General features: G+C 38.4%; 1 protein-coding gene across 2 annotated transcripts in view; it reads left to right on the forward strand.

Moving 5' to 3' along the window:
- LOC124286858 (uncharacterized protein C1orf21 homolog) overlaps window positions 1–20,454 on the forward strand; it is a 95,223-nt gene that overhangs the window by 10,697 nt on the left and 64,072 nt on the right. The window lies entirely within an intron of this gene.

Raw genomic sequence — 20,454 nt, forward strand, 5'->3', positions numbered from 1 at the left:
CAAAGTGATCATTCTTGAACATATAACCAATGAAAGTCCAGGTTAGAATTGATTTTCTGCAATCCATGCTTGTTAAGAGTAGATAAATTGGATTTGGTGATCAGGCTTGCTGTCTTGACAGATGCATGAGATCGTTTCCCAACTGATAAGATCAAAGCCTGTGATGTTAATCACTTGCTTGTCTGGTCAAGATGCAAATATATACAGACTGCTATCAAAAAGATAGAATATTGGAGTTAGATGATAAACAAGCACGAACTGCTGCTGCTACTACTACTACCCTACTACTACACTACCTACTACTACTACTACTACTACTACTACCACTACCACTACTGCTGCTACCACTACTACTACCACTACTACTACCACTACTACTACTACTACTACTACTACTACTACTCACCACTACTACTACCACTAACTACTGCTACTACTACTACTACTACCACCACCACCACCACTACTACTACCACTACTACACTACCACTACCACGCCTCCGTGGTGTAGTGGTTAGAAACGCCCGCCCGAGAGCGGAAGGTCGTGGGTTCGATCCCGAACACGCCATATCAAAAGACGCTAACATATGGTACTTGTTGGTCCCTGTCTGGCGCTCGGCATTAATGGGTACAACAAGGACTGGTCGGCTTGGAGTCAGTATAATGTGTCTGAGTGGGGTATTCATGCTTCACTGCGGCATGGTATCTCAGTGGGCTAGCACTATAAAACCAACTTAAGTCTGGGCTAGTAGAAGCAGCCGCACATACACACACACACACACATGCACGTCATCATATGAGCGAAATATTCTCAAGCACGACATTAAATCCAATTTCACCTCACCTCACCTCACCTCACCACACCACCACCACCACCACCACCACCACTACTACCATGACAGGTATTGTTTTATATCATATGAAAGCCAAACCTGCAGGAGTTGCTTGCTGTAGGATAATTGTTGATCACAACATATACAGCTGCAAGACTTCAAGCAATTTACAGGATTTCCTTTAATACTTTAGCAACACATTTCAGTTATACTTTTTGTCAAAGTAATCCAAACATACTTTATTTTGTAGTCTCTTAAATCAGTTTGATTCTCAAATTAGCCAAGTTTTGGCAGATAGGGTCCAAACAAATGTTCTGCTGTTTATATTATCCCAGTGATGGCTGCCTGGAGGTTGGGGCTGCGTTGTGTTGTTTGACAACAACTGCTTTACAAGTCTGCAGAAAAGATAAAAGATTTATTGTGTTGTGTGTCGGGGATAAACCTATTCAGAGGTTGAGTCTTCATCTAATTGTGGTTGCCATGACGAGAGACAACCAAAACACAGCTGATTTGGATGACAGTTTATTGGTCACTCCTTGAAATACCAATGTCAATGTTACACCTGGTCAGGTTTTCCGCACAACTAGTATACAGTTATTATGATCGGGACAAGAAGTTTAAACTATCATATTTCCAAGCATTACTTTGGAATACATTTTTAAATTGGAACTCTCCATGTGGAGGTTGTGGACAGAATAGGTCTTCCATACCTCACGGTGGCCTCCCTGTAGTGAATGCAGTGTGCGAAATAGTTTCAAAACTTTGCTAGCCTGTTGGGCTAGCTATGCCTGAAAGTTACTAGCCCACAAAATAATTCACTAGCCTGAAATTTTGATGTAGAAACTAAGCAAATGATTAAAAAAATAGATGAGAATATGATACAGGTTTCATCATTAAGCTGCTAATATGATGAACATTTTATCAGGCCATAATCTTGCATGACTTAAAAGTGTGTTATAACTTAACAAATTTACAAAATAACCCCATGAAAATACACTCGCGAGTCGGGCCTGTGACTGTGGAGATTTACTGGCCTGGCTGGATTTTTAGTAGCCACAGGCTAGCAGGCCAGTGCCTATTTTGCACACTGGGCAAATGTGGAACGGAATAGGTCTCCTCTACCTTACGCTGATCTCCATGTGGAGGTTGTGGTCAGAATAGGTCTCTTGTACCTCACACTGGTCTGCCTGTGGAGATTGTGGGATAGAAAAAGTCTCCCGTGTCTCAGATCACTCGTACCTATTGAGATTGCGAGACGAGATGTGTCCACAGTACCTCATGTTGGTCTTCCCAGTGGAGACTGTGGAACAGAATAGGCCTGTTGTACCTCATGCTTCTATAAGTTAACAGTGAGTTCAATTGTCCGACTCTCATGTGGCTGCTTGCATGTTCGTATTCAATGATTGTGTAATAAATAATTAAATCAAGCGATCATGATATTACATGTTACCTGTTTTCAAGAATTGTTGACATGCTTTTTATGTTTCATCAGCGGTGGGAGGTTGCATCCATGTGCATCCAGGGGTGTAGCTGTCATATAGGCAATTGCCAACACATAATTTTGTAAAAAAAAATATTAAAAATGGAAATGATAAATTTGAAAGAAAAATGTGACAGGTGAATTTATTTCAACATGCTGAAAGCATGGATATGTACGTATAATAATTGCATTCTAAACTTTTTGCCTACACATAATAATTGGCTCAGATACGCCCTTGGCATCCATTGTGGTCTGAGTGTTGTGACATGTTTACTTTAAGTAAAATCTCACTTACTCACGAGGCATTCTAGACTAACGCTTTGCCTCAGAATATATATAATTTTGATAGTAACAAACAAACCCATTTGAATTGAAAAGGAGCCCCAGGGAGACCAGAGATTGAACCTGGAGAAATCTAGACTTGCATCATTAAGGGCTTAACCATTGCAGAGAGTCTAGGCAGTAGGGAAAACAATGTGGTTCAGGGACTTTGAGACGGACTAGAGATTTTCTCACATCTATATAAATAAGTGAATTTCATTGTCCAACATAGCCACAGCTTGGGGACTACATGCAACTGTGTTGTCATTCGAAGAATTACCAAACGACAGCTGGAACGTGTCAATATTCTGCGACACAAAAACTACCTCGGTGCAGAAAGGCTGTCACTGCTGACTGAAAAACCAATGACATACTAAACGCAACCTGTCAGTATATCTCAAAGACGAAACTTTTTGCAAGCTTCACTGATGGCATGAAGACATTTTTTAGGTATTAATAATGATGGAAAATTATTACTTTTTAAAAGTAATTTTAAAGACGATGAATATGTAGCATTCATATCATATTGACATCTTGAAGTTTTCAAAGTGAAAACAGAATTTGTGGCACAGATTTCTTCGATGCAAATTGAATGCAAGTATTGACTGGCTGCTTTCATTCAGTATTGATCTTTAAGCCTTAGAAAGTAAAATTTGAGTTATCACCCATTTTGCATGATACTAATGATTCTTTGGGCTGGCAAGACTCCAAGCGAATGTCCCCTGTTGGTGATGTACTACCTCAGCTTGCACTGCAGGTTTAGGCAAGATGGGAAAGTGGGGATTAAAAAAGTTATCACACGGCTAGAGGTGGTGTAATGCTATAGAGGCTGTTCCGATACTCACCAGAGGGAGGCACTCAGTCTAGATTAGCTGAAGAAGAGACTGTAATGCCTGTCTTTGTGTTGCTTGGAATATACTCCTCGTACAATGACATGCTGGTGAAACGTGGTGATATAGTAAAATAACAACTCCTTGTGGTGTTTGTTTATTATTCTGAGTGTTTCTTTACAATGCCATCTAGATATTTTTCAGAAGCATGTAGGATATAGATGAATGGTATAAATATGTTTTACTGATAGTGAGTCAGAAGCTTGGAGATTGGGTTTCATTCTGTAAAATATTAAATTTAAATATTTTTTTGCATAGAGTCATAAATATGAAACTGCACATTTCAGTAATAGCAGCAGTAGTTTAATGGCATCATGAGCAATGTTTTCCTGATATTTGTGCAGTAGTTGGTACATTTTCTAAATATCCAAGGGTTGGTGAGGTAGCCCAGTGGTTTTGATTGAAGGCAGGAGTTTGATTCTCCATGTGGAACATTAGTAGAGTGTCTCTCTCATCAGGGTGGTGGGCTAGCCAAGTGGTTAAAGCATTCACTCTTCACACACAAGAACCGGGTTTGATTCACTACATGAGTACAATGTGTGAAGCCCATTTCCGGTGTCCTCCGCCGTGATATTGCTGGAATATTGCTAAAAGCAGTATAAAACCATACTTGCTCACTCACTCATACTAGTCCTTTTCTGAATAGTGTTGTTACTACACACTGATTAGTTACATTCCTTTTGCAGAAGACCGCCTCCATGGTGTAGTGGTTAGAGCGTCTGCCTGGAGAGCAGAAGGTCGCGGGTTCGATCCCCGACCGCGTCATACCAAAAGACGTTAAAATATGGTACTTGTTGGTCCCTGTCTGGCGCTCGGCATTAATGGGTACAACAAGGAATGGTCGGCTTGGAGTCAGTATAATGTGTCTGAGTGGGGTATTAATGTTTCACTGCGGCATGGTATCTCAGTGGGCTAGCACTATAAAACCAGCTTCAGTCTGGACTAGTACAAGCAGCCGCACATACACATACACACGCATGCACATTGTCATATGAGCGAAATATTCTCCAGCACGACGTTAAACCCAATTTCACCTCACCTCACCTTTTGCAGAATAGTGTTACTCTTCCTCACATATCACTACTAGTCCCAACAATATAATACATTATAATCACAGTACTTTATTGTGAGTTGTGATCAACAGTCATATTCAATTGTTTTAAATAAACAGTTCCAAAAGAATATTTAATTCAATTTAATTTTCAGTGAACAGATTAAGTACTGTGGCTCTAGAATTTGTAAAGTTTAAAGTTTTGATGACCAGTGAAGTAGTGGTGAAACGGTATACCACGGCATTAGTAAAACCACAGTATTTGTAAGGTTTGACTCTTGTCAATTTTCTGCATTATGATAATATCTCAAATACCGAACCAATACCGTGGCAATACGTACCATACCGTACCGTACCGTACCGTGGTAAGAGTGTACCAATTGACCGTCACAATGAAGATCCAGGTTAGAATTGTTCTTAAGCAACCAGTGCCTGTCGTGTAGATTGATTATGTACAGATTTCATATTACTGAGTACAGTATTAAACAACAAACAAACTAAAATATTTGAATTCTAGAAATGTTTTACTAATGAGTAAAGTGTATGTTGTTTAACAATCTCAGTGGACTCCATACATAAAATTTACAAGTGTCAGGAACTTTCATTAAAACAGATCCTCTGCATTCTGTTAGTGCTATGGGGGCGGTGGGGTAGCCTAGTGGTTAAAGCGTTCGCTCTCCATGCCAAAGACCCGGGTTCGATTCCCCACATGGGCACAATGTGTGAAGCCCATTTGTGATGTCCCCCGCCGTGATATTGCTGGAATATTGCTAAAAACGGCATAAAACCATACTCACTCACTCACTGTTAGTGCTATGTCTAACACAGTTATTTTTTGGGCGGTGGGGTAGCCTAGTGGTTAAAGCGTTGGCCGTCGCATCGGCCCAGGTTTGATTCCCCACATGGGCACAATGTGTGAAGCCCATTTCTGGTGTCCCCCTCCGTGATGTTGCTGGAATATTGCTAAAAGTGGCGTAAAACCATACTAACTGTCTCACATTTATATTTCTGGTGAGGTATGTTTGCCCGATGTTATCTTGAAGCAGTAAATGGACCAGGTTCAGCAACTCACAATGCTGACATTGCTGCCATTCTGACATGGCAGTATTACTGTACCCCATTGTCGGGCTGGGTTAGAATCAAAGCATGATTATAATGCTCTCATGATAAAGCTGCATTATTTTTTTTCTTTCTTTTTTTTCTATAAAGACATACCTGTTTCATGCAACAAGCTTCTGCTCAGGGTAACCAAAAAACCCATGACATGAAAAGAATATTTCACAACTTATCTTTACATCTTGGGCTTTTTACAGAAAATATCATATTTATCCCGCACACGTTCTCTTTTGTTGTAGAAATATAATGTACACATCACCTACTCATAATCTATTATTGATTTAATATTATATTGCAGTACAGGATGTCTTTAATCTCAAATAAAATGAAAGTGAAAGTGACACAGCACTGCACTACACACTATATTTTCAAAATGATTTGTTACAGCATTTTTGAAATTTATGTCATTTACCTGTCTTGAAAATATATTTTTCAGTGTTACATGATAAAGCTTTTTTTTAATAGATATTAAATTAATGCTTTATCATTTGCTTCCATGAATATAGAATTTTGCTGACAGAACCAGTAAACCAAACTCTTTGTTTATACAAGCATGTTCTTTTTATCTCCACAACAAGTGACCCGTGAAGATCCGGGGTAGAATAGGTCTTCAGCAACCCATGTGCTTGCCATAAAAAGGCGACTATCTTGTCGTAAGAGGCGACTAACGGGATCGGGTGGTCAGTTTCGCTGACTTGGTTGACACATGTCATCAGTTCCCAATTGCGCAGATCGATGCTCATGCTGATGATCACTGGATTGTCTGGTCCAGACTCGATTATCTACAGACCGCCGCCATATAGCTGGAATATTGCTGAGTGCGGCGTAAAACTGAACTCACTCACTCACTCACTCACTCCACAACAAGTATCAATTCTGCATAAAATGTCATGTGAACTTCAACAAATGCAAACTTTGTTATATTAAATCAGTCCCAAACCAACTGAGTAATTGTTTCATTTTCATTGTGACAAAAACATCACAGATCACTGTGAAACTAATAAAATCTACAGAAAAGTTTTGAGAATTCTAGCGGTCAGGGTGTACCAAAGTACTGTCGGAAATGTTGGAAAAATGCTTTTTGACTTTTATGTAAAAATCAGATATTACAGTTACTTAAAAAACAAATATCACTTTAAGAAACATCTACCTAATGTAGACCGAGGGAATAAATTTTGAGACATACCCTAAAATGTGTTTTTACTGATGAAAATATCAAAAACTTAGAAAAATAAGGGGTAGTGGAACGTTATTTGATACAAACATTAACTGCCTGTGTTATGTCATCAGCATGCACGGTATCGACAGGTGAAATTGACACCTAAGCACAAGCGCGGGTGAGGGGTCATCTCAATATATCTTTTTCTTCATAATGTTGAATATGTGTACGTATAGTATACGTATTGGTTATGTAAGGAATCATGTGATATCCACATTTTGCACACCAACAACACCTATATATATATATATATATATATATATATGTGTGTGTGTGTGTTTTGAAATAAACATACAAATTATTGTGCATGAGAAAGAATCCCATTACTTGTGTTATTTTATCGATTGATTGTAGAAATGTACAACGTCTTAATAAATGTTTTGCATGTCATTAGTATATTTCTTTGCAAAAATATGGATGTAATTCAGACAATTTAATCCAGTTATGAACATTGGCCAAAGATTTAACGAAGTCACTGGTATAGCTTCCCAGTTTTGCTTTTGAGACTGTCCCTGTCTTGTCTGATTTGTTTACAATATTGTAAACTTGTTGGTAAGACATACCAACAGCTCTACAAGTTCTGTAATAAACCCTTTCTAAACTAATGAAAGGTTTACCTCTGTCTTTATCAAGCACAAAAATCTTATAAACCTTTGCAACAATCGACTGCAAATAGTTGGCCATAGTGAACGCTGTGATAAAGATGTGCATGCATGACGGGAACTTATTTATTAAGACTTAACATTTATATTAATTTTTCTTCAATGAAAAAACGATAATTAAGTCAAGTAACACAAACATTCAACATTTAATTTGTTTAAGAAAAACGTTAATTTATATTTTTGCACCACCTGTATTATTAGCATAAATTTAAAGACTATTTCAGATTTCTCAAGTTAAGCTCTGAAAAAATCTTGAGTTGTTGTTTTGGTATCAAATTCTCTCCTGTAAACTGTCCTTTAAATGCATGGAAATGTTAAATCGATTGAAAGAAAAGTTAGGTACACTATAGGTGAGTTGATATATTGACAACATAGTACATTTATCACCTTTATCAAAGTATTAAGGTTAAAAAGCATTTTTCTAGCATTTCCGACAGTACTTTAATACCAACTCTGTGTAACATCATCTTGTGTTGTACTGAATATGTTATCAAACATTCTTCCAATTTAAGTTTTCCAATTGTAATTCCAACTTAACCTGGCCTTTGTTCTAAATTCTGTAGCAATCAATAAAAAATAGATAAGCTTGGAACCTGAAGCTTCAGTATTAATAACGAAAGTTATGAACAACATTTGCTCTCAGATTTGTGAGAGGTTCTTCCATCAGCCATTTCCACATGTGCATGAGGAACAGCTGCTTTGTTTGTCTCTGTAGAAAAGGTGCACTCAGCAATTTTCCAGCTCTATAACTTCAGTCTGTAAATAATCAAGCCAGGACCAAACAATACCAGTGATTGACAGCAAGAACATCAACCTATGTAATTGGGACATGATGATATGCAAGTCAGTAGCCTCTTACTACCAACATGGCTTACATCTTAAACATGAATGAAACCCAGAAACCAATTCTCCTGCCTTTGGTCATCCTAGACATGAGATCGGGGTTAGAATGAATCTTCAGTAACCCATGCTTGTCGTAATAGGCAGCTAACGGGATCGGGTGGTTGAGCTCGCTGATTTGGTTGACACATGTCATTGTATCCCAATTGCGTAGAACGATGCTTATCATGTTGATCATTGGATTGTCTGGTCCAGACTTGATTACGTACAGACTGCCGTCATATAGCTGGAATATTGCTGAGTGTGGCGTAAAACTAAACTCACTCACTAGACATGAATGAAACCAGAAACCCATTCTCATGACTTTGGTCATTCTGGACATGAATGAAAACAGACCCTATAATGTAAAATGGTCGTTTGTACTCGCTCTTTTCAGTGTTCTCGAATAGCGTCTGACCTTCTGACAAATCCGGCAGATTTGCCAACAGTCCGATAGAAGTCTACAACCCGCTGGCCACAGTGTCTTACTGTATATTTCACAATGACTTTGACTGAAGTTGTTATATGTGACATGTGACACTTGTTTGCTGTTTATAAATCTTATGTTTGTTAATAATTTCAATTCCAATTATAAGAAATGTTGAATCTGATATGTGTGTTTAATTTTATTCTGTGGGTCCTGTGAATTTTCAATAGGTCGGACAGACATCTGAAACGTACAGGACCCAATGTCCTGTTACTTTGAAACACCATTCGTGAACACTGTCTTTTTTGTCTTTTTGTTTTGAAGAACAAAATCAATTCATGGCAAAAGAACCTTCATTTTCTTGCCTTAAAGCAACCTAGACATGTTTGAAACAGTTCTGGTAATGAACCATGATTAGTTTTTTCCACATTCTGTTGTGAGTGGCGGAATCAATATTGTGCTGACAATACCCAGGTCTTCTCTCACGGAGGGTGACCCAGCTGATGCTCCTCACAACCAGTAATTGTTGCAGCGTAAATCATTTAAGGAGGTCATGAACTTTGATATGGAACTCAAGCACTCTTAGATTACCACTTGCCGATTTTTTGGTCCTTTCTTGTTCAGTAGTACATTTTGTTTTCTTCAGAGATCTCTCCCATAATGATGCTTGAGGGCATTTATTTGGGAGTAGTTTGTTCATGGCCGATTGACTGTTGTATTGGCGGAAAAAGGGCTGGGAGCAGATGCAGTGCATGAAGGACATGTTACAGTGGTTATACCCCTTGGTGGTTGGGGTTTAGTAGCCCAATGGTTAAAGCATTCATTTGTCATGCTGAAGATCCGGGTTTGATTCCCCACATGGGTACAATGTGTGAAGCCCATTTCTGGTGTCCCCTGCCGTGATATTGCTGGAATATTGCTAAAAGTGGCGTAAAACTAAACTCACTCACTCACTCAATTGTGTCATGGCACCCCCACAGCATTGGGTGTTATGATATCAGTCACTGGATTGTCTGGCCCAGACTTGATTATTTACCAGCTGCTGGCACATTGATGATCCAAACATTATTCAGGTGAACTATGATAGCTTGTGGCACCAATGTTTGTCATCAGTTAGTTGACAAATTAATTGTTGTTTCTATCATTATCCATTCAACCACCAGATAATGATAGAAACCTGCAGCATAGGACTCCGAGTATTAGGAGCTTCTTCAGAGTTTAACACAGACTTTGAAAAATGGGAGTCATGGTGACTCACAATATGTATTTTTGAGAGTCATTTTCAATATTTGAGAGTCATGAAAATTTGATATTTCTTTGTGTTTATAAATCAAAAAGCAAGAGTTTGGCAAATATTTTATTGTTTTGTGTTCTATTGTAATCTATATAACTAGTTAGTAATATAAGTTGTAAGCTTCTCTCGAGGGTAATACGGTCTGATGTACGTCTTTTTGTAGCAGTGTCACCTGAGCCAGTAGCAAGGATTACTGTCTCCTCAGTTCTTTGGAACAATCTGACAGCTCTGTCAAAGTCAAACTATCATCGAAAACTATCATTGTTTGCTTATCAAACTGATTTTATTGAACTGAATTCTGAGGGTCACCCATCAAACTTGCGTCAAACTTGACTCGTATGATAATATTTTGAGAGTCTTTTACAAAAATTTTGCATCAAATATGCAGGAATCATGCGTCATGTAAAACCCTGCTTCTTTCATGAACAAGATTTACTTCCATTTCCATTTCCCCGCAGTTCGTATTATATTAATTCGAAATAACTTTGGAAGAGTATTAGAGGAATGCTTTTGAAATCAAAATCTGATTGTGAATGGTGGAATCAATATTGTGCTGACAATACCCAGTTGATGTATCCATTAACAAAGTAATAGTTATAGCCCCCAAATGGTATTTAAAATTGATAACCTCTACATTGTATTATTGTGAATGCATTAACAATACAACAAATTCTCTGCCAATAGTTGTCTGACCCAGTAAGCAGAATCCATTGATTTTTCATGTTCTTTGATATGCAGACTGTTATAGTCCTTGATGAAAGATATTAAAAGTCAGTGACAGTGTCTTTGATGTGTAACAAGGTGCTTGATGCGTTGAATGACTCAGGTGGGGTGCCTTATACCAGCTGTATAAACCCCAAAGAGGAGTAATTGAGATGGGTTTAACTTGAACAGTATTCCAGCTGCTTTGATCAATTCTCTGGTTATATCACAGCATATCAGCTTAATGTTGGAAGGTGGAATAAAGTGATGCAGGTCTAAGATGTTTATTACTTTCGTGAAACACATGGTGGCTGTGGGGTAGCCTAGTGGTTAAAGCGTTGGCCCGTCATGCCGAAGACCTGGGTTCGATTCCCCACATGAGTACAGTGTGTGAAGCCCGTTTCAGATGTCATGCTGTTGATCACTGGATTGTCTGGTCCAGACTTCATTATATACAGACCGCCACCATATAGCTGGAATATTGTTGAGTGCGGCGTAAAACTAAACTCACTCACTCCACGCGCGGTTGCGGTTGCTGTTGATGCTTTGGGGAAGTGTATGTTATAGCTGCAGACAAAATGAATTTCATTTTAGTGTCTCCATTGAACAGATCGTAATTGGTGGCACGAAGCAGAATAACCATGGCATTGCTTGCACTTACTGGCTAATTGCGGCAGCCATGTGCAATATTTATAATAGAAAAGAAGGTTAGGTAACTCGGTTTAAATGCTCACTTAGCAGGCAGCTTATAAAAACTAAAATGGACTTAAAACTCAATTAAGGATCAATTTGTTTTATTCACTTTTGAAATCTGTGGTGAAAACTACAATTAAATTATTACAACATGGATTCTAAACATGATGTGAAGGACGTTTTCTTTTCTTGACCAAAAAAGAATATTTTCTGTAACTACTGATCAGATTGTCTAGATCTGGACCTGCCGTCTGCAGTTGTCTCCCTTGATGAGTTAATGATCACTGTCAAGGAGATGTCCAGCAATATTGCCAGTGGTGTAATACCAACTGAAGGTTAAAATCAGGCAAGCTAATTGTTCAGTGAGCCAGTCACGCAAGAGGTGTGCACATGCTAAGATAAGTGCAGATAGTGTAGTTACCTTCAGTTTTTAGTGTTGCAATATTTACAACTTTTTTTCTGAAACTACAATTTCAACAAAGCTGATACTTTACATGACTGCTCTAAATGAAAATCACATGGGTACATTGTGTGAAGCCCATTTCTGGTGTCCCCCGCCGTGATGTTGCTGGAATATTGCGTAAAACTAAACTCAGTCAGTCAGTCTAAATGAAAATAGATATGATCTTAAATATGACTACCATGTTAAGAAAACCAAAAATGGCTATCGTTCAGCCACCTTTTTTTGAGAATGTGTTGAAATTTGAAAGAGGTGTAGCTACCTGGAAGCTGTCCTTTAAATTCTAACTCCTTTTATTTAGAGGATTGTTCCTTAATTCAACCATATCGCAGCATGATGGTGTAATCAAAGTGAGAATGATGTTAAGGACAACAGAATTCAATGTGTGGCATTGGAAAACATATCTTGGACTGGACTACTTAGATGGTGGATGACCTTGTTTTTCCTTGGCAAATATCTCATCTGATACGGGAGCGGTGGGGTAGCCTTGTGGTTAAAGTGTTCGCTCGTCACGCCGAAGACCCGGGTTCGATTCCCCACATGGGTACAATGTGTGAAGCCCATTTCTGGTGTCCCCCGCCGTGATATTGCTGGAATATTGCTAAAAGCGGCGTAAAACAGTACTCACTCACTCTCATCTGATACTGCGCAACAGATCAGCTGAAATTTGGCTTGCTGGTTCCTTCTCATAAGAGTCTTGTTCATATGAAGTAGGGTAGGCTTGTCACACTGAAAAACCCTCTTCTGTTCCCCACATTGTTTGAAGCCCATTTCTGTGACAGTACGGGAATATTGCTAAAAGTGGTATAAAATCTCTTACTCACTCTCACTCACTCACATCAGTTTTATTTTACATAACGGGCAACGGCACCATTTCCATGTTTTAAGCAATCTCAATGACCCTTACCTAAACATAATCTGTTCATAAATCACTGTCAAATGGAGGTGAGAGTAATTCTTCTTTGTTTTAAATTTCCTAGAAGTATAAGAATCTTATTAATTAGAACAGGCCTTAAACTTGAGGTGAATGTAATGACTGGGAAAAGATCTTGCTTTGTTCAACGCATCACTACAAACACTGAAGAGCTTTGTTGTAAACGGATTTGAAAAAATCCTGTCATAGAATCTGTTGAACATGTTTTTTGTCATAATTCCCATTTGGTGTTTGAAGTAAAATAAGATTGAAATGTAAGGGAATTATTTCTTTATCAGTCTTTATCAAGCACAAAAATCTTATAAACCTTTGCAACAATCGACTGCAAATAGTTGGCCATAGTGAACGCTGTGATAAAGATGTGCATGCATGACGGGAACTTATTTATTAAGACTTAACATTTATATTAATTTTTCTTCAATGAAAAAACGATAATTAAGTCAAGTAACACAAACATTCAACATTTAATTTGTTTAAGAAAAATGTTAATTTATATTTTTACACCACCTGTATTATTAGCATAAATTTAAAGACTATTTCAGATTTCTCAAGTTAAGCTCTGAAAAATCTTGAGTTGTTGTTTTGGTATCAAATTCTCTCCTGTAAACTGTCCTTTAAATGCATGGAAATGTTAAATCGATTGAAAGAAAAGTTAGGTACACTATAGGTGAGTTGATATATTGACAACATAGTACATTTATCACCTTTATCAAAGTATTAAGGTTAAAAAAGCATTTTTCTAGCATTTCCGACAGTACTTTAATACCAACTCTGTGTAACATCATCTTGTGTTGTACTGAATATGTTATCAAACATTCTTCCAATTTAAGTTTTCCAATTGTAATTCCAACTTAACCTGGCCTTTGTTCTAAATTCTGTAGCAATCAATAAAAAATAGATAAGCTTGGAACCTGAAGCTTCAGTATTAATGACGAAAGTTATGAACAACATTTGCTCTCAGATTTGTGAGAGGTTCTTCCATCAGCCATTTCCACATGTGCATGAGGAACAGCTGCTTTGTTTGTCTCTGTAGAAAAGGTGCACTCAGCAATTTTCCAGCTCTATAACTTCAGTCTGTAAATAATCAAGCCAGGACCAAACAATACCAGTGATTGACAGCAAGAACATCAACCTATGTAATTGGGACATGATGATATGCAAGTCAGTAGCCTCTTACTACCAACATGGCTTACATCTTAAACATGAATGAAACCCAGAAACCAATTCTCCTGCCTTTGGTCATCCTAGACATGAGATCGGGGTTAGAATGAATCTTCAGTAACCCATGCTTGTCGTAATAGGCAGCTAACGGGATCGGGTGGTTGAGCTCGCTGATTTGGTTGACACATGTCATTGTATCCCAATTGCACGTAGAACGATGCTTATCATGTTGATCATTGGATTGTCTGGTCCAGACTTGATTACATTACAGACTGCCGTCATATAGCTGGAATATTGCTGAGTGGCGTAAAACCAAAACTCACTCACTAGACATGAATGAAACCAGAAACCCATTCTCATGACTTTGGTCATTCTGGACATGAATGAAAACAGACCCTATAATGTAAAATGGTCGTTTTGTACCGCTCTTTTCAGTGTTCTCGAATAGCGTCTGACCTTCTGACAAATCCGGCAGATTTGCCAACAGTCCGATAGAAGTCTACAACCCGCTGGCCACAGTGTCTTACTGTATATTTCACAATGACTTTGACTGAAGTTGTTATATGTGACATGTGACACTTGTTTGCTGTTTATAAATCTTATGTTTGTTAATAATTTCAATTCCAATTATAAGAAATGTTGAATCTGATATGTGTGTTTAATTTTATTCTGTGGGTCCTGTGAATTTTCAATAGGTCGGACAGACATCTGAAATGTACAGGACCCAATGTCCTGTTACTTTGAAACACCATTCGTGAACACTGTCTTTTTTTTGTCTTTTTTTGTTTTGAAGAACAAAATCAATTCATGGCAAAAGAACCTTCATTTTCTTGCCTTAAAGCAACCTAGACATGTTTGAAACAGTTCTGGTAATGAACCATGATTAGTTTTTCCACATTCTGTTGTGAGTGGCGGAATCAATATTGTGCTGACAATACCCAGGTCTTCTCTCACGGAGGGTGACCCAGCTGATGCTCCTCACAACCAGTAATTGTTGCAGCGTAAATCATTTAAGGAGGTCATGAACTTTGATATGGAACTCAAGCACTCTTAGATTACCACTTGCCGATTTTTGGTCCTTTCTTGTTCAGTAGTACATTTTGTTTCTTCAGAGATCTCTCCCATAATGATGCTTGAGGGCATTTATTTGGGAGTAGTTTGTTCATGGCCGATTGACTGTTGTATTGGCGGAGAAAAGGGCTGGGAGCAGATGCAGTGCATGAAGGACATGTTACAGTGGTTATACCCCTTGGTGGTTGGGGTTTAGTAGCCCAATGGTTAAAGCATTCATTTGTCATGCTGAAGATCCGGGTTTGATTCCCCACATGGGTACAATGTGTGAAGCCCATTTCTGGTGTCCCCTGCCGTGATATTGCTGGAATATTGCTAAAGGGGCGTAAAACTAAACTCACTCACTCACTCAATTGTGTCATGGCACCCCACAGCATTGGGTGTTATGATATCAGTCACTGGATTGTCTGGCCCAGACTTGATTATTTACCAGCTGCTGGCACATTGATGATCAAACATTATTCAGGTGAACTATGATAGCTTGTGGCACCAATGTTTGTCATCAGTTAGTTGACAAATTAATTGTTGTTTCTATCATTATCCATTCAACCACCAGATAATGATAGAAACCTGCAGCATAGGACTCAGTATTAGGAGCTTCTTCAGAGTTTAACACAGACTTTGAAAAATGGGAGTCATGGTGACTCACAATATGTATTTTTGAGAGTCATTTTCAATATTTGAGAGTCATGAAAATTTGATATTTCTTTGTGTTTATAAATCAAAAAGCAAGAGTTTGGCAAATATTTTATTGTTTTGTGTTCTATTGTAATCTATATAACTAGTTAGTAATATAAGTTGTAAGCTTCTCTCGAGGGTAATACGGTCTGATGTACGTCTTTTTGTAGCAGTGTCACCTGAGCCAGTAGCAAGGATTACTGTCTCCTCAGTTCTTTGGAACAATCTGACAGCTCTGTCAAAGTCAAACTATCATCGAAAACTTTCATTGTTTGCTTATCAAACTGATTTTATTGAACTGAATTCTGAGGGTCACCCATCAAACTTGCGTCAAACTTGACTCGTATGATAATATTTTGAGAGTCTTTTACAAAAATTTTGCATCAAATATGCAGGAATCATGCGTCATGTAAAACCCTGCTTCTTTCATGAACAAGATTTACTTCCATTTCCATTTCCCCGCAGTTCGTATTATATAATTCCGAAATAACTTTGGAAGAGTATTAGAGGAATGCTTTTGAAATCAAAATCTGATTGTGAATGGTGGAATCAATATTGTGCTGACAATACCCAGTTGATGTATCCATTAACAAAGTAATAGTTATAGCCCCAAATGGTATTTAAAATTGATAACCTCTACATTGTATTATTGTGAATGCATTAACAATACAACAAATTCTCTGCCAATGGTTGTCTGACCCAGTAAGCAGAATCCATTGATTTTTCATGTTCTTTGATATGCAGACTGTTATAGTCCTTGATGAAAGATATTAAAAGTCAGTGACAGTGTCTTTGATGTGTAACAAGGTGCTTGATGCGTTGAATGACTCAGGTGGGGTGCCTTATACCAGCTGTATAAACCCCAAAGAGGGAGTAATTGAGATGGGTTTAACTTGAACAGTATTCCAGCTGCTTTGATCAATTCTCTGGTTATATCACAGCATATCAGCTTAATGTTGGAAGGTGGAATAAAGTGATGCAGGTCTAAGATGTTTATTACTTTCGTGAAACACATGGTGGCTGTGGGGTAGCCTAGTGGTTAAAGCGTTGGCCCGTCATGCGAAGACCTGGGTTCGATTCCCCACATGAGTACAGTGTGTGAAGCCCGTTTCAGATGTCATGCTGTTGATCACTGGATTGTCTGGTCCAGACTTCATTATATACAGACCGCCACCATATAGCTGGAATATTGTTGAGTCTTGGCGTAAAACTAAACTCACTCACTCCACGCGGTTGCGGTTGCTGTTGATGCTTTTGGGGAAGTGTATGTTATAGCTGCAGACAAAATGAATTTCATTTTAGTGTCTCCATTGAACAGATCGTAATTGGTGGCACGAAGCAGAATAACCATGGCATTGCTTGCACTTACTGGCTAATTGCGGCAGCCATGTGCAATATTTATAATAGAAAAGAAGGTTAGGTAACTCGGTTTAAATGCTCACTTAGCAGGCAGCTTATAAAAACTAAAATGGACTTAAAACTCAATTAAGGATCAATTTGTTTTATTCACTTTTGAAATCTGTGGTGAAAACTACAATTAAATTATTACAACATGGATTCTAAACATGATGTGAAGGACGTTTTCTTTTCTTGACCAAAAAGAATATTTTCTGTAACTACTGATCAGATTGTCTAGATCTGGACCTGCCGTCTGCAGTTGTTTCCCTTGATGAGTTAATGATCACTGTCAAGGAGATGCCCAGCAATATTGCCAGTGGTGTAATACCAACTGAAGGTTAAAATCAGGCAAGCTAATTGTTCAGTGAGCCAGTCACGCAAGAGGTGTGCACATGCTAAGATAAGTGCAGATAGTGTAGTTACCTTCAGTTTTTAGTGTTGCAATATTTACAACTTTTTTCTGAAACTACAATTTCAACAAAGCTGATACTTTACATGACTGCTCTAAATGAAAATCACATGGGTACATTGTGTGAAGCCCATTTCTGGTGTCCCCCGCCGTGATGTTGCTGGAATATTGCTTAAAGCGTCGTAAAACTAAACTCAGTCAGTCAGTCTAAATGAAAATAGATATGATCTTAAATATGACTACCATGTTAAGAAAACCAAAAATGGCTATCGTTCAGCCACCTTTTTTGAGAATGTGTTGAAATTTGAAAGAGGTGTAGCTACCTGGAAGCTGTCCTTTAAATTCTAACTCCTTTTATTTAGAGGATTGTTCCTTAATTCAACCATATCGCAGCATGATGGTGTAATCAAAGTGAGAATGATGTTAAGGACAACAGAATTCAATGTGTGGCATTGGAAAACATATCTTGGACTGGACTACTTAGATGGTGGATGACCTTGTTTTTCCTTGGCAAATATCTCATCTGATACGGGAGCGGTGGGGTAGCCTTGTGGTTAAAGTGTTCGCTCGTCACGCCGAAGACCCGGGTTCGATTCCCCACATGGGTACAATGTGTGAAGCCCATTTCTGGTGTCCCCCGCCGTGATATTGCTGGAATATTGCTAAAAGCGGCGTAAAACAGTACTCACTCACTCTCATCTGATACTGCGCAACAGATCAGCTGAAATTTGGCTTGCTGGTTCCTTCTCATAAGAGTCTTGTTCATATGAAGTAGGGTAGGCTTGTCACACTGAAAAACCCTCTTCTGTTCCCCACATTGTTTGAAGCCCATTTCTGTGACGATGCGGGAATATTGCTAAAAGTGGTATAAAATCTCTTACTCACTCTCACTCACTCACATCAGTTTTATTTTACATAACGGGCAACGGCACCATTTCCATGTTTTAAGCAATCTCAATGACCCTTACCTAAACATAATCTGTTCATAAATCACTGTCAAATGGAGGTGAGAGTAATTCTTCTTTGTTTTAAATTTCCTAGAAGTATAAGAATCTTATTAATTAGAACAGGCCTTAAACTTGAGGTGAATGTAATGACTGGGAAAAGATCTTGCTTTGTTCAACGCATCACTACAAACACTGAAGAGCTTTGTTGTAAACGGATTTGAAAAAATCCTGTCATAGAATCTGTTGAACATGTTTTTTGTCATAATTCCCATTTGGTGTTTGAAGTAAAATAAGATTGAAATGTAAGGGAATTATTTCTTTATCAGTCATGGGACTTATGGTTCTATTTGTAACAGACCTCGTGAATATTTATGACTTTATAACATTCACGAATTGGTTTCATCAAATTGGTAAACACCTAAGGCCTGCTTCACATAATGGCCTTTCTCCCACGTTTACTTGAAATACTGTGATAAAAGTTAAAGCTTAAACCCAACTCACTCACTCACTTCATTTAGTGCTTTCTTCCCAAGTTTACTTGAGATACTGTGATAAATTCAAAGCAGACTTTAAACCATCTCACTCACTCACTCATACCCACCCACTCACTCACTCACTCACTCACTCACTCACTCACTCACTCACTCACTCACTCACTCACCCACTCACCCACTCATTCACCCACCCACTCATCCATCCTCTTACTCACTCACTCACTCACTCACATGAAACCTGCTTCGTTGCCTCTCTTCCTTCCAGTGTAATACACACGGCGAGATACCCAGGGAGGCTCTCCCTGAAGTTTGTCCATCATTACGGTCAGTGTTTGTCTGGTGTGTCCTCTTGACAATTTAGTCTCAGTCTGTCTAAAGAGGTATTACAGCCCCAGCCTCATTACTGGCATCATTAGTGACCCTTACAACATGGTCGACTGTATATTTCCCTCCTCACTGCACAGGAGAGGTCTACTGCAAGGGAGATTACATCCCGGCTTTACTGTACCGACTATGGTTTGCAGCAAACAACATTGTCTAGTGGTGCCCTCTTCAGAGAAATTAGACACCATTGATGGGGATTAAATCTATTTGAATTATCCCAGCAAGATCTTTTGGCAGACTTTTACTTTTCTTGCCATTTATGCAGGAAAATTTCCTGTAAACTTTTTCAGCACCTTACCGGATCATACCTCTGGTCAGGTCTGACAAATGTGAGGAATCTGATCCTGAAATGACAACAGAAGAGATCCTTAAATTGTGAGGTTCATCTTGGCTGGAGGATGGTGTCAATATTTAGCAAATGTCACCATGGAGTTGTAAGCATCTGTGCCTGGACAGGTTTCAGCTAGTTATGTACCATGTTGTGTTTTTTTGTATGATGGTATTGATTTTTCATTGCTTATATCTCTCAAAAGTTCATGTAAATTTGCTCCCCTGAGGCAGACTTGTTATATATGTTAGTGTTAGTTTTCAGTCTTGGTATGACTTCAGTCCCATTTGTTTGACCTGAAATTTGATTTTCTTGTTTAGGTTCATTTAAGTCAAATTAACCTGATAATCTGTATTTCTTCTCAGCTTTTCATCTGAATTGTATCCAAGTTTCAAGAAAAGCATTGTTAAAATAACCAATGTTTTCTTTTCTATGAGGGCTTTGAAATGTGTGGATCTCCTGATATGGGCTCAGGTAGCCTGTATTTTGGACAATATCATTAAATTGCTGGCGATGTCTTGAACAATGAATGATGTCAGATTTAAATGCATTTTTGTTTTAATGTGATGTTTACCTGATAAATCTTTTCCATGGGACCAGAGGTAGATCATATTACTGAGACA

The sequence above is a fragment of the Haliotis rubra genome, unplaced genomic scaffold (genome assembly GCF_003918875.1).
Source record: "Haliotis rubra isolate DU_JTF1 unplaced genomic scaffold, ASM391887v1 Scf394, whole genome shotgun sequence".
NCBI lineage: Eukaryota > Metazoa > Mollusca > Gastropoda > Lepetellida > Haliotidae > Haliotis > Haliotis rubra.